This window comes from Rhinolophus sinicus, chromosome 12, assembly GCF_057876585.1.
Source record: "Rhinolophus sinicus isolate RSI-liver-muscle chromosome 12, RSI-T2T, whole genome shotgun sequence".
Taxonomy (NCBI): Eukaryota; Metazoa; Chordata; class Mammalia; order Chiroptera; family Rhinolophidae; genus Rhinolophus; species Rhinolophus sinicus.
In genome coordinates this window covers 7,176,521-7,187,517 of record NC_142512.1, presented here as the reverse complement: position 1 = coordinate 7,187,517, position 10,997 = coordinate 7,176,521, and positions in this window count along the sequence as shown.

Here is a 10,997-nt window from a genome sequence, read left to right as displayed (position 1 = left end):
TTGGTTAGTCTAGGTAAAGTTTTGTGAATTTTGTTGATCTTTTCGAACTTTTGATTTGTGGATCCTATCTACTGATTTCCTATTTCTATTTCATTTGTAACCACTTAATCTTTATTAATTCCTATTTCTTCTAACTTTGGGTTTAGCCCCTCATTTTCTGATTCTTTAATGTGTAAATTAAGGTATTGATTTGAGAGCTTTCTTGAAAAGGTTATACAGAATACAATAAGCAAATGAAAAGATGTTCAACATCATTAGCCTTTAGGGAAATGCAAATTAAAACTACAGTGAAATATCACAAAACATCCATCAGAATGGAAAAAAAAAAGTCACCACACCAAAATCTGGATCACTCACACATTGTTGGTGGGAATATAAAACACTACAGCCACTGTGGAAAACAGTTAGGTAGTTTCTCAAAAACTGAATATGCAGCTACCATTTAATGCAGCAATTACACTTCCGGGAATTATTCAGCGAAAAGACGTTAATGTTCAAAAAATACATATTCTTTTTTTTTTTTTTACCAGATTAATCTGTAAACAGCCCAAGTGTCCATTTGTAGGTGATTGGATAAACAATTTGTGCTACATCTATACCATGGAAAACTACTCAGCAATAAAAAAATGAAAATTGACACGACAGGAACAAAACCCTGGATGAATCTCAGAGAATTATCCTGAGGGGGAAAAAAACCCAATCACAAAAGATTACATAAAATACGATTCAATTTATGTAGAATTCATGAAATGATAAAAACAGAAATGGGAGAACAAAATAGTGATTGCGAGGGTTAAAGTGGGGGTGGAAGCAGGAGGGAAGTGAGTGTGGCTACAAAACGACAGTGAGTTCCTCATAGTGATGTTAATGTATCAATGTCACTCTCCCAGCTGTCTTATTGAACTAATGTTGCTATTGGGGAAAACTGGGTAAAGGGTGCACAGAATCTTTCTATTATTTTTACAACCCGGATGTAAAAGAAGATGTTTACTTAAAAATAGAAACAACACAAATATCTAACAGTAGGATAATTGTTTGTTTATGGTGGCTCCTAAGTAAAGTATGTGTTCTTGTGCATATATCTGAAAAAATTCTAAAGGAAAATACATACAAATAATTAGTGGTATGACAATGGGTAGTTTCTATTTTTCATTTCATTTTTTAAATTATCACCAGGACAAATTAAGTTTCGTTTATGTAATGCAAACAGCCTTTACTCGTTGTCACGCTGCAAAAACAAATAAGAAAATGGTGAAAATACAATAACAGGAATTAAGAACCCTTGCCAGAGGAGGTGGATATTTCATACACTGTTGGTGGGAATGCCAAATGACACAATCCCTTCCGGAAACAGTTTAGCAGTGTCTTCAAAAGTTGAACATACACCTATGATATGATCTGGTAATTCCAGACTTAGGTGTTAACCAAGGGAAATGAAATTGTGCGTCCATACAATGAATTTTTCAGGAATGTCCATAGCAACTTTATTTCAAACAAAAATTGGAAATAAGGCAGATGTCCATTAACAGATGAATGAATGAACAAATTGTAACATATCTGGGCAATGCCATGCTAGGCCTAGTGACATAGGAACTAGTGACAAAGGAACACGTAGATAAATCTCAAAATAATGATGCTGAGTGAAAGAGGCTAGACAGAAAATAGTACATACTGCATGGTTATATCTGTTTTTAATTCTGGAAAATGTGAGCTAATCAAGAGTGACAAAGAGCAGATGAGAGGTTGGCCAAGAAGGGAGGTAAAGGAGGGGACAGAAAGTGACTGCAAAAAGACCACTAGGAAACATTTGAGCGTGAGGGATATATACATTCACTATCGATTGTGGAGATGATTTCACAGGTGTGCACATATGTCAATAGTTAAATTGTAGATTTTAAGTATGTGCAGTTCATTGTGTGGCAATTATGTCTCAATACAGGTAGTTTTTAAAAATTATCACTGGATCTGTTGACCATCCAGAACAGTTCAAGGCCCAGCTCTGCGCCTACTCACTTTTATTAACATTTTGACACAAGATGTGTTTATATAAGGGAGGAGTCAAAGTTTTCCAAACAAAAATAAAAAGAGAGAGAGAAAGAATTTCATCGGGTACAGGCTATTCAGACCCCTCCATGCCCTGGAATGAGCCTGGGTAGGGAAAGACTCTGCTGGGCCCTCAGCAGCCGCAGCTGCTAAAAGTGCAGATCCTTCTCCACAGGTGTGGGCACTTTGAGGGATTTTCTGTAAAGTGTTGCTATTTCTGTAAAGTGTTGCTATTTGAGCTGACTTTAGAACTTAGCCTTTATGAAGCAGCACAATACAGCCTATCTTAGAAAAAAACATTTTCAACACCACGACTGCTGGGGAGGCTGCAGACAGGTGCTGAGGGCACTAAGACATTTTAATTTTTCTCCTTTTCTGTTTCAGGTTGAATCTGGTAGGCCCTGGATCCTGATTACCCAGGAACCAACACCCACCCCCTGCCCCTGTGGCTGCACACAGATGAATGGGTATGATGGCTCCAGACACCCTGAGCCTGGTTGCTGGCCCTACCACTACTGCTGTGTGGCCTCGGGCAAGTCCTCAACCTCTCTGGGCCTCGTGTATAAAATGGGGATCATTCCACCTGTGTTGCAGGGTTGGTGTGAGAATATAAAAGGTCATTGGTGAGGATTTGGCACAAGCATAAATGCTGCCGCCTTAGCCAGTCCAGTTAAAACGTCCCGCTGCTCCCAGGTTGGTGTTGATAAAACATATTAAAACATAGTTTTGTTTCCCAGTTTACATTGACAGGGACAGCTGTAAAGCCTGTGTCCATACAATGGATGTCCACAGATGAATGAATGAACAAATTGTAACATAGCTGCCTGGGTCTGCAGTGGAGGAGCAGGACTGGAGTGGGGACCGGAGAAGCCTTGCTTGTACATCAACTTCCGGAGTTAGAGTAGTTCCATTTTCCATCATAACAGATGGGAATTTTCCTGAGCTCCCTTGACTTTTTAAAACCTGCTATCTAAGTATTCTAGCATCTTCTCTGACCCTCTTTTAATTAGTGCAATTAATTTACTCCCTTTCCAGCTGAAGACATGATGACCAGGTGAGAAAGGTTCCAGGCCACCGTGTTTGTAGAGTAGGGGTAAAGAAAACTAACAGGGTTATGCTTGGAGGGAGAACCCCACAGTTCAAGGCCCAGCTCTGCCCCTACTCACTGGTGGCCTTGGCTAAGTCACATTATCTCTCTGAGCCTCCATTTCCTCATCCATAAATGGGACCAATACTCTCAACCTATGAAACGGAAGAAAATGCATTGATTGAATCAGTCTCTTTACTGTGGGACAGGCTGGGCAACAGTTTGTGCCCATGGATCCTCACCTCCCTGGTCTCTCGCTTCCCCTCTGGAGGTGGCCTTGGGTCCTGGTGCTCCTGGGAGTTGGGCTGATGCTGCCTCTATTTCTCCTCGGGCCTCCATCCAATTTCATCAAAGAAGTCTCCACTAAGTTTGCACACAAAATCCCTGAAGACAAGCACTACAGAGTGAGGGGACAGAAGACATCCATTGGAACAAACACTGCCCTGTCCTCCCCTAAAGCCCTCTACTCACAGCCTTTGTGTGAGGGTGAAGAGATTTTAATAATACAGGTATCCCCTGTATAACACAGCACGTCTATAACTCGGTTTCACTCTAACAGAGTTCAAGAATTGGGGGAAACCCACGTACAACACGGCACCCTAGAAGACGATTTCACTCTAACTCGGTTTGAGAATTAGAGAAACCCCCGAACAACATGGAGCATAATAAGAGCTTTTCAGAGCAAAAAATATCTCATTCGAAATTGGGGAAATCCCCAAATAACACAGAATGTAATGAAAGCTTTTAAGAGCAAAAGATATCTCATTTGAAATTTTTCATTTGAGTGAGGATGTCGTATCAGATTTGACTGCAGAATTTTAGAATTTATTAGAAGTTTAAATCCATTTTGTTCGTGGAGTATTAAGTTCAGAGGATGAAGAAATCTTGTCAAAGAGAAAACGCCCTTGGTTAATGGTGCTTAGTAGTGATGACGAAGAAAACATTATTTAATACATATTAATATATTATACTTTTGGTGAAAATTGCTTTAATAAAGATATTTCTCTTAATTATAAAAATATAATAGTATGTTTTCTTAATTTTTAGAATCTAATCCCCTTTTTTATACTAGTTCTTTGTTTCATGTAACAAGGATTCACATAACATGGCATTTTTTAGGAACCTAACAACCGTGTTATACTTGGGTTACCTGTAATTTCTGAGTTGTTTTATTGAACTAAAGGGCTCATTAACATTTTTACCATACAGGCTTTACTCTCCATTATTTAGATAATCATTAATGTTTCTCAAAGTTGTTGTCTCACTTTCTCCATAAAGTGTTTGCACATACACTATATTATTTATGTGTTTCTAGATTCCTATTTTTGTTTTCATTCCATAACTTTTTCTTTGGATAGAAGATTGAAATTCCTTCACAGGAAAAGTTAAAGAATGAAAAACATATTGAAGTATCTAGGAACGCATTAACAAGATATTATGCAGTGTAAAGTTTGCAAGAATAAGGATAATACAAAGAATACTAGTACCCAGATGCACCTATTTTTAACATTTTTCTCCATTTCCTTTGTTATTTGTGTCTGCGTACCATCTCCTTTCTCAGGAGGTAGATGCACACATAAACACACATACCATACACATAATATTTTTCCGTAAATTGTTTGAAGTTAGGTCACATATGATATGGCCATTTATTTCCTCCTAAATACTTCCAAGGAATTTTCCTTAAAATGGACATACGGTCTTTCATAACCACAGTATTGTTATCAACTTCTGCAACAACTTGATGTCATACTTTCATCTACTCTACTGCCCCTTGTGTAATTTTTCAAATGTCCTTTTTGCCCCTCAATTACATGATCTAGTCGATAGTCAGTTGTGCCATTTAATTACAAAGTATCTTTTCCTTCCTTTAACCTGGAATATTTTCACAGCTTTTCTTTGCGGTTTATGATATTGGCATTTTGCTACCGTCTTTTTATAAGACCGGGTCTTTTTTAATTTTTGCTCCAAAAGATGTATTAGGGCTTATGTTCAGGAGGTGTCATCCTGAAAAATCACGCTAGGGCTTATTTTCCGGTTAGGTCTTATTTTCAGGGAAACACAGCAGTATAAAGATTTTAGTCAAGATCCACCTCTGACTCTTCCAAAGTGGAAAGCATCCTTTATAATTAACTTGCCACCAAGTGGCTTGATGGGCTTCTCAAGGGATGGTGCTGTGGCAGATGTTCAGCACTGTTCTCTCTTGCTGGTAGGTTGGATGTTCAAATCAGCCCATGCATAGTCTCCCTTCCTTCTTCCATGGGTACTCTGTTCATGAGTGCCTTGTGCCAGCACTAGGGTGACTAATGAAAGAGAGTTGCTGAGGACAACTGGACAAGTCTTCCTGTCTACTTGGTGATTTAATGCCTCTTCTGTAGTAGATTATCTCTGTTGAACATTAACTTGTGATACAAAGATTGTCACATTCCATAATCCCTCCTATAGATTCATCTACTTCCCTCTCTACCACCCATCTCCCGACCTCGTATCACCAATCTTTCAATCTTCTAGGCCCTTGAGTAACCATCCAAGCCAGTCCTCATTGTCCATGAGTCCATGTATATACTTACTTGTTTCTACTTCTCTTTCCATATGAAATGGATGATGAGGTGTATCACCAGATGCTCTGTCTACTGGAGCAATACCTTCTCATCAATGTCCTTCAAGGCCATCCCTCGTTGGAGCATGATAAGGAGCAGTCTATTTTCATTTAGCACCACATCTTGAGCCAACTCATCCATGAACCAAGTTGTTTTCCTTCATTACCTAGTAATAAACGCACCACCTAGTAATAAATTACCTAGTAATAAATGCGCCACCACCACATGGGTCAGAGGTGTGCACTGAGGGAGGGGTGTTGGTGCATCCTTGTTGGACTATACGAAGGTCTGGGTCACCGGTCTGCACAGCTTACCTATAGCCTTTGGTCCTATTCATGCCCTGTATCAATCATGTCTTTAATATTCTGTATTCTGTTGCTTTGGCATCTGGGACCTTCTCTCCCAGGGTTAGCTAATTCCTAAAGATAGTAAACATCTCTTACAGATAGTGAACAACATGCTTTTCAAATGAAAACTAACCAGTCCAGAGCCCACACCCCCAATCGCCTTTTTATCTCTCCAGCCACTGCCCACCTGTCCTAATCACTCCAGGGCCAAGCACCAGACAAGTAGGAACAGCTCCTATTCCAGAGAGCATGCCTAAGTTACTCAGACTAGCCGATCCTAAACCCACGTACCCTGCCTCTCCTGTTCCTTCCCATAGGAACCACAAGAAAGGCTCTTACAGTTTCCTGCTCCTCTCTACCTCCTGACCAACCCTGGTACCACTTTATGTGACCCCAGTGGCATGGTGTGATCCCCTTCTCTTGGGATCTGTGACTATTACCCATTGCCAAACTCAGATATACACTTCCATCTTTTTTAAGAGTTGCTGTTACACCTACCAAACTTTATGACTTGGAGCATCTGACAGATCACAGTTCACGATGGGCAATTTACATCACATCCCATAGTCGGGTGCTTGATCTTTAGCAGACCCAAGGTCTTGCCAGTAGATGATTTTTGATGGTGTATAATTCTCTGCTGAAGATGACAAGGCCTTGTTCTACCACTCGAAGGGTCTATGTTGTGATTCTCACAGTGGGGCTTATCAATACCATGTGGTCTCTTTTTCCACCCAAACACTGGGTCATATAACCCAAGGGGCAGGGCTGCTTGTACTGCAGCTAGACGTGCTGCCAAAACTTTTCCTGCTCCACTCAGAGCTACCAGCCTCCATGTCACGTAGCAGATGAGTTGGAACAGTTTGCCAAGTTGAAATATTCCACTTTCAGAACCCAAAGAGCCCTATCAGGTATTGTGCTTCCTTCTTAAGAGCTGGGAGTGTGAGATACAATAATTCATCCTCTACACTGAGTGAATTCCAGACATGCCCCATACCACTAGTCCTATAAAAATTGTACTGCTGTGGCAGCCCCCTCAAACTCTGTAGGATTTATCTCCATCATCTGTAGTTTTTCATCAAGTTTTACCAAGGCCTCCCACATGCCTGGCACTCGTGCTCATCTGGGCGATGGACACAATTGCCAGATCAATGGCTGAATGCCATGTATTAGTGCTGTCTCAGTCTGTTCTAGCAAAGCAAATGAAGTGACTTCTTTGATTTTTATAGTAATCCACGGTCATCCTCCAAGATCCATCTGTTTTTTGGAGGGGCTTGACTGTTGGATAGATGGGGATATGATGAGGACCAGCACCCTGCACCCTTTAGGTCATTAAGAGGGGCATTTCCTCTGGGATGTGAAGCTCTTTTTAATTTACATCTTATCCGGATGGGGAGGCCACTCTAGAGCATTTTACTTGGCCTTTCCCATTTTGTAGCTCTTACCTTACAGGCTAAGGAACTGATTTGACTTGCCGATTACAAGTACATTTATTCCAATTGTACATTTAAGGTCTTAGAAAACTACCACTGGATGGGACAGTGAATCCTGTTGACCTGCTGTGAGACAGAACTCCATTTATTGCCTGGCTCCAATATTCCTCCATTGTAACATAGGGGTCATCACGATGCTTCAGGTGCTGCAGTATAGCCTTAAAACTGCGGGTACTCCCCTTTTCCCAGTGTCGCCACAGGTTCCTTTGGGGAGAGGGCTGGAAAATCATTACCACATATGCTTGATGTGGCGTTGCAGGGGCCTTCCTTCTAGCATTTTGGCTTCTTCTTCAGTCAATTGGTTCTGGGTCTGAAAACTGTCTGAAAACTGTCTGTAAGGGGAGCAAAAGACTGTGATATTTTATTAACCACAACCTCTTAATCATCCATCCTTTATTTCATTTGATTGTACAGATGGAGTACCACTGTGTTGTCTGCCTATATGTTGTGCCTATAGAGACACCTCGTTCTATGAATTGCCTCCATATCTCTCTGAAGATAAAGCACTCCCTCTACTCTCCTCCCGCCCCTTCCACTTGGATCTCACTACTCGTTATGCTCATCGAGCTTGCCTTCTTTCTGCAGGTTAAGTGCTGTCCTCAGCGAGCCCAGTTCTGCAACCAATCCCCTACTGTCAGCCTCGCCCAAGGGAGAGCCACCACTGAGCTTCCCAATATGCTGGCAACACCTCCCACCAGCACATTCTGTATCTCAACAGAAGGTCTTCCAAGCCTTCCAATGAAACATAGCTGATAACGTTTTTCAGCCTTACATACTCTGCCTGTTCTGGAGTGCCCACTTCTCTGAACTTTTTTTTTTTTTTTTTTAAGATTTTATTGGGGAATGTAGTTACACAACAGCCTAGCCAACTGTCCCCCCGTGTCTTTCCTTAAGGAAAGAAGAGTCTGTGAGACTGTGCCTTTCTGGGATTCTGTTCCATCCTTATGTTTACACCTCATGTCTCTCTGTCTGGTCCCCAAAAGATGGTTTGCAGCCAAAGACGGGTAAGATATCTCACGGGAGATACAACCTAAGCCAGGCGGAACCTACTGGGGACCCCCAATGAGCTGCCTTAGAAAAATATGGGAAGGGGCCTTGCCTCCCCTTCCCCCTGCCTGGGAAAAGCTGTTGCCGGCTCTGCCTTTTCCCTGGCACCTGTTTGTGAGAGAAGTTACAAAAACTATAAAGATCAGTTCTCTCCACTTAGCTCAATGGAACTGTTACAAAATGAGAGACTTAACCCTGAGAAGGTACATACCTTAATTAAGACATTGTGGGACCTTGTGCTTCAGCTGTTGACTGACAAAGGGTACATACCTTAATTAAGACATTGTGGGACCTTGTGCTTCAGCTGTTGACTGACAAAGGGTGATTGAGATAAATATTTTTTCTGTTATGATGTGTGAGTTTCAGAGACCTTGTAAGAAACAAGGTTGCTTTCTCTTGTTTTTGTATACCTATTCAAAACCCCCAGTCGGCCTTATTCTGGGCTCCAGTCCTCTGAGACTGAGAGACCCCTGGCCTTCTGAGAGACTTAACTGCATTAAGTCTCTGTTTGTTTCTTTCTTAAAAACTTAACCCAAACCGCCCCTTCTCGCACCCTCACTGCCCGTGTTGCACTGGACGCGAGAGGGGAAGGGGAACAGGACTTTATTGGGGAACAGTGTGTACTTCCAGGACTTTTTTCCTAGTCAAGTTGTTGTCCTTTCAGTCTTAGTTGTGGAGGGCGCAGCTCAGCTCCAGGTCCAGTTGCCGTTGCTAGTTGCAGGGGGCACAGCCCACCATCCCTTGCGGGAGTCGAACCGGCAACCTTGTGGTTGAGAGCCCACTGGCCCATGTGGGAATCGAAATGGCAGCCTTCGGAGTTAGGAGCATGGAGCTCTAACTGCCTGAGCCACCAGGCCAGGCCCCCACTTCTCTGAACTTTTTAACCCCTTCTTTCGCCGTTGGCCAAGCAATTCTGGCATTTCTGCTCAGTATGAAGTTACCTATTTCTCCAAAATCCTAGCAGTGTGTTAGCACCATCTCCTGGCATCCTTGCCAGAGTGTTTAAATCTTTATCACAGGAGTGTGCTCCTTTTCTATAATAAACTCTCCAGTACTCACTATATCTTCTGTCCTCCTCGCTCTAGCACCCTCAGGATCCAAACCCATATACTATACTTTCCTGATTCCTGCAGCTAAAGACCAACTAGGGCCGGCAGCAACTTCAGAGAATAATTCTTTCCCTCCCTTATCAGGCCCAGCATTTCCCCTGTTGGGTTCTGTGGTGACTTGACCCTAGTTATTGATCTAGTGATCAGAAGAGGAAGAAAGTATACTGTGAAAGGGGCATAGATTTTACTGCAAAGTAGAGGCCTCTGTCTGCCTCATCCTTAAGCAAGACTGGGAGGAGCGGGCCACTTTTGCAGGTCCAGAGAATTCAGGAGATTGGTGTTTTGAGGTGTTTATCTGCATCAATCCAAATGTACCGATCCTGAGTCTCAGGGTTCTACTCCTGTCCAAACCGGTCCTGACCTTGGCATAGCAATCTTTCTGGGGTTGAAAATTCAACCTTATCTGAAGTCACGCTGCTCTTACATTTTGCTGTCAGTGACATCGGTGACAGTTTTAATGACCACGCTTCTACAGCCTGACATGTGCTATCAGTACTCCACCAATTGCAAACAATAGGGTCCTCATTGCCAGCAAGCTGACAGGTGATGAGAACCAAAATCTCATTTTAGAGTCTGCTCTCCTAGGACCACTGCCGGTGCCAACTCGCACAGGGCAGATTCCCTGGAAACAGACTCTGAGGTGCAGAACTGCAGGCAGGAATGTTATTGGATAGTGTTCTGTAGAAAAATACCTGTAGGGGAGTCTGGTTAGCTCAGTTGTTTAGAGCGTGGTGCTAATAACACCAAGGTTGCTGGTTCGATCCCCACATGGGCCACTGTGAGCTGCCTTCCTTAAAAAAAAAGAAAAATACCTGTAAAGAAATGACACCTGTAAGGAAGATTAGGCAGAAGAAAAAGTTGAAGTGCTGTGCAATTGCAGCAGAGGCCTCAATTGATTCTACAGGGAACACAAGCCAGGATGGCCCTTTAGTGAGGTTGCAAGTTGAGGCAAGGGGACCAGGTCTTTGAACACCTGCAGTGAGCACCACTGGATGTGGACTGGCTGCCCCTGGGAGGAGAGATAACCTATGAGAGGCAGCTCCCTTCAGCCAGGACAATTCCCAGGGAGGTATTTAGTTGTGAGCCATCAGGCAGCTGAGGGAATGGGTACCCCAGACCTGAAGGGGATGGTGGGCTGCGCCCCCTGCAACTAACAACGGCGACTGGACCTGGAACTGAGCTGTGCCCTCCACAACTAAGATTGAAAGGACAACAACTTGACTAGGAAAAGTCCCGGAAGTACACACTGTTCCCCAACAAAATCCTCTTCCCCT